A 4,776-nucleotide genomic window follows, 5' to 3' on the forward strand; every position below is an offset into this window, starting at 1 on the left:
CTCTCGACTTATTAACCAACTTGGTCTCTGTCCAGGAGTTGCAACTAGTTTCTGGTGTTTGTAGGTGGTGCTATTTTTCTACCGAGTGGCACCCGGCAGGGTGGGCTTGGGACAGACTAGGCACACGTGGCCTGGTGTATCGAGTGGCACCCGGATGGTGGGCTCGGGAACCCTGCACACATCGTTTGGGGCCGTGAGCGACACCCCGGCCGGATCTCCTTGCGGATGGAACCCGAATAGGCGATAAACCTGGACTAGAGTCTTGCGTGGTTAGTCAGGTCGTGGCCGACACCCTCGCCAGGCTTCCGCTTGAAGGTTGCCGAGGTACATGACGTGTACATGGCGGTAAGTGGCGAGAGCGTGTGTGACGCAGTACACCCCTGCAGGGTTATCATGATCTATTCGAATAGACGTGTCCTCGGTTATGGACTTCTTGGATGCTTACGTGGTACATAGACAACTTGAAGTGGATACTCTAAAATGCTCAAGATAAGTGTGAGTGCTATGGATGGCTTCTCGTAGTGAGACGGGAATGGATCCATAGTGGTGTATTGAGGTGGTGATGAGTGGACTCGTGTGCGCCTTCTTACCTCAAAGAAGTTTCTCGTAGTCGTAGAACAGGATAGCCACTGAGTCAAAGCTGGCTTGCTGCAACTAAACCCCACACTACCTTCTTGATACAAGTGCATGTATGATAGGATCTGATGTAAGTCTTGCTGAGTACCTTTGTACTCATGTTGCTTTAATTATGTTTTTGCAGCGGAGACTTCAGTCTTACTAGTAGTTCCGCTTGGACTTCGACGAGTAGCTTGTACCTCAGCTACGATCTTGCACCCTTGGGAGGGTCTTGTAGATAGTCAGGCTTCTCAGCCTTTTTCTTTTGTGGTTGTCTGTACTCAGACATGTAATGCTTCCGTTGCTTGTATGCTCTGAATGATGGGTCATGTGACCCCTGTTTGTACTTAATGCTATGTGGCTCTTCTGGGCCTTTTATCTATATGAGTTCGCGTTATGTTGTGATGCCATGTTGTACAGCACATACTTGCATGTTATGCGTACGTGTAACGTGTATTGCTATGTGTGGGATCCGACAATCTAGTGGTTTATCCTTGGCAGCCTCTCTTATGGGGAAATGTAGTCTAGTGCCTCCTTGAGCCATAGTAGTCCGCTACAGCCCGGTTCACCGGAGTCCTGCTAGCCCAGCACTACTGCTCTGGACACTTGACTGGCCGGCATGTGTTTCACATCGTTCCTGTGTCTGTCCCTTCGGGGAAATGTCACGCGGTGACATCCGGAGTCCTGCCTAGCCTGCTACAGCCCGGGTTCCCGGAGTCCTGTTAGCCCAGTGCTACAGCCCGGATTCACACGCTGCTGACCGACACGTTCAATGTTGATTCATGTATGCCTGTCCCCATACGTTAGTGCCGCTTTGGGTTCACGACTAGCCATGTCGGCCCGGGTTCTCTATCATATGGATGCTAGCGACATTGTCATATACGTGAGCCAAAAGGCGCAAACGGTCCCGGGCCATGGTAAGGCGACACCCGTGGGAGTACCGTGCGTGAGGCTGCAAAGTGATATGAGGTGTTACATGCTAGATCGGTGTGACTTAGAATCGGGGTCCCGACACTAGTACTCGCATAAGTTTGAAAAATCCTACAGAGTGGTGAGCAACCCTCCCACTCGGGGGCCTAGCTGCGAATCCGTTTCGCCTAAGTTTGTAAAATCCTACCGAGTGATGAGCAAGCCTCTCACTCGGGGGCTTAGCTGCAGTCCAGTACTCGCCTAAGTTTGTAAAATCCTACCGAGTGATGAGCAAGCCTCTCACTCGGGGGCTTAGCTGCAGTCCAGTACTCGCCTAAGTTTGTAAAATCCTACCGAGTGGTGAGCAACCCTCCCACTCGGGGGCTTAGCTGCAGTCCAATACTCGCCTAAGTTTGAAAAATCCTACCGAGTGGTGAGCAACCCTCCCACTCGGGGGCTTTGTTGCAGTCCAGTGCTCGCCTAAGTTTGAAAAATCCTACCGAGTGGTGAGCAACCCTCCCACTCGGGGGCTTAGCTGCAGTCCAGTGCTCGCCTATGTTTGAAAAATCATACCGAGTGGTGAGCAACCCTCCCACTCGGGGGCTTAGCTGCAGTCCAGTGCTCGCTTAAGTTTGAAAAATCATACCGAGTGGTGAGCAACCCTCCCACTCGGGGGCTTACCTGCAGTCCAGTGCTCGCCTAAGTTTGAAAAATCCTACCGAGTGGTGAGCACCCCTCCCACTCGAGGGCTTAGCTGAAGTCCAGTGCTCGCCTAAGTTTGAAAAATCCTACCGAGTGGTGAGCAACCCTCCCACTCGGGGGCTTAGCTGCAGTCCAGTGCTCGCCTAAGTTTGAAAAGTCTTACCGAGTGGTGAGCAACCCTCCCACTCGGGGGCTTAGCTGCAGTCCAGTACTCGCCTAAGTTTGAAAAATCCTACCGAGTGGTGAGCAACCCTCCCACTCAGGGGCTTAGTTGCAGTCTAGTACTCGCCTAAGTTCGAAGTCCATCCTCATTCGCAAGGACGACGGGGTGCAGGTCGACTGCAACCTTCTCCTTCAGAGCTGCGCCACAAGTACAACGTGCGCTCCATCCCTATCCGCAAGGACGACGAGATGCCGGTCGACTGCAACCTTCTCCTTCGGAGCTGCGCCACAAGTACAACGTGCGCTCCACCCTTATACACAAGGACGACGAGGTGCGGGTCGACTGGAGCATCAACCTCGGAGCTGCATCTCAAGCACAAAGATTATTCCGTGTGAAGAACAAATTCCACTCGAAGACAAATACAAGCATATTCAGAGATAAATCAAGTTCAGATAAATCCTAAAGTTCAAGACCACGGATCAAAGTACTCGGGCATTCAGCCCGAAGGAGTTTAACGGTTACAAAATCACTCGACATTCCGAGGCAAATTTAAGGCAGAGCATAAAAGTTTGTTCACTCCGCAGGAGGAGGGCTGGCAGGCTCGACGAATTCGTCCAGGTCGATCCCGTCAGCAATCCGAGTGGCGGCAGCAATGAAAGTCTCCATGAAGGACTGGAAGTCATGCCTCTTGGTGTTAGCAACTTCAATCGCCGCCAGCTTCTCTTCCCGAGCTTCTCGACAGTGGACGCGAACCAGAGATAGAGCCACATCAGCGCCGCACCGGGCAGAAGACTTCTTCCATTCTTGAATTCGGCTGGGAGCTTCATTGAGCCGAGCCATCATAGACTCGAGGTCATTCTGAAGTATTGCCATGGGCCAGAGAGTTGTGTCAATCCGCGACACCACGACTTTCAGTCGGGCGAGATAATCGACAACACCAGTGATGCGGGATTCCAGTCGGAGCACGTTCATGGCAGCTTCATCCTTCACTGGAGAGTTGATGGGGTCCAAGCTTGGTTCAATTCGCCCGGTCTCTTCCTCGAAGTCCCGGCAAAACTCTGCATACACAATTCAAGGGTAAGCCAATGCTCATATGTCGAGTCGACAAGAACAAACCAGTCGGATCAAAGGAAACACCTTCAAGCATGACGAATAACTTCTTAGCAAGGCTTCTCAGATAACTCTCCAGATCGTTCCTCTTGCGGGCAATACCCTCCATCTTCTCGTTCAGATTTTCCTTGTCCTTCTTCAGGCGAGTCGCTTCCTTATTGGCTTCGTCAAGGGCAGTTTTCAGCCTGGAGTTTTCTTCCTCCAACTTGCCGACTGAAGCCAACTTCTGTTCAGCGAGCGTGGTTTTCTCATCAGCTTTTTTCTGCGCGGCCGCCAGATCTTGATCCTTTTTCGCCAGAGCTTGGTTCAGTTTCTCTGAAAGAAATAATGTTGGACTCAGAAAAAGCAGAATGAAATCCGGTTCAGGGAAAACTCAGTCGACAGGTTTTCCTTACCAGCGGCGTCAGCCTTGGCCTTCTGTAGTTCTGTCTTGGCCAACTCCAGATCGAGGTTAAGCTGAATCTGCTGCTTCTCCAGGTCAGCAAAACGAGCTCCAAGATCACAAGATTTCTGCAAAAAGAACAGGTCAGTTGATAGGTGAAAAGATTGGTTATTTCGGAGAGGTAAAAGGATAAAGCCAACAAATTCTAAGACTACTGCTGAATCAAACATCCAACAGTAGTCTCGGGGACTACACCCAGTGGGTGCACTTAGCGTGCCCCCACTGGTTCAGTTTACACTCGACAAGGCCGGTCCGGCACGAGTGCAAAAAAAACCACTGGTTCAAAGTTCCACTCGACATGGCCCGACCAGACCGAGTGAAGAAATTCAAATTCTGATGCTCAGACCATAGCCGACTGCCCGCAGTCAATTATGGTCTCGGGGACTACACCCAGTGGGTGCACTCAGCGTGCCCCCACTGGTCAAAAGATCTACACCTAGTGGGTGCACTTAGCGTGCCCCCACTGGTTCAAAGTTCCACTCGACATGGCCCGACCAGACCGAGTGAAGAAATTCAAATTCTGATGCTCAGACCATAGTCGACTGCCCGCAGTCAATTATGGTCTCGGGGACTACACCCAGTGGGTGCACTCAGCGTGCCCCCACTGGTCAAAAGATTCAATTGACAACAACATTATCAGCTCAAAGTGCGAATCTGTTCAGTGACAAATCAAAACACCCAGTGGGTGTACAGATGCAAGGCGCAGACAGATGCAAAGATTCTTGGAAAGAAAGTTTTTAGGTACCATATCCTAACAGAACAAGCCAGAAGAGTCAGTCGACGATCTACTAACCTGGACGTTGCTCTGGAGAGCGAAGCTGGCATCATAAGCAGC

This window comes from Aegilops tauschii, chromosome 7, assembly GCF_002575655.3.
Source record: "Aegilops tauschii subsp. strangulata cultivar AL8/78 chromosome 7, Aet v6.0, whole genome shotgun sequence".
In the NCBI taxonomy this organism is placed as follows: Eukaryota; Viridiplantae; Streptophyta; class Magnoliopsida; order Poales; family Poaceae; genus Aegilops; species Aegilops tauschii.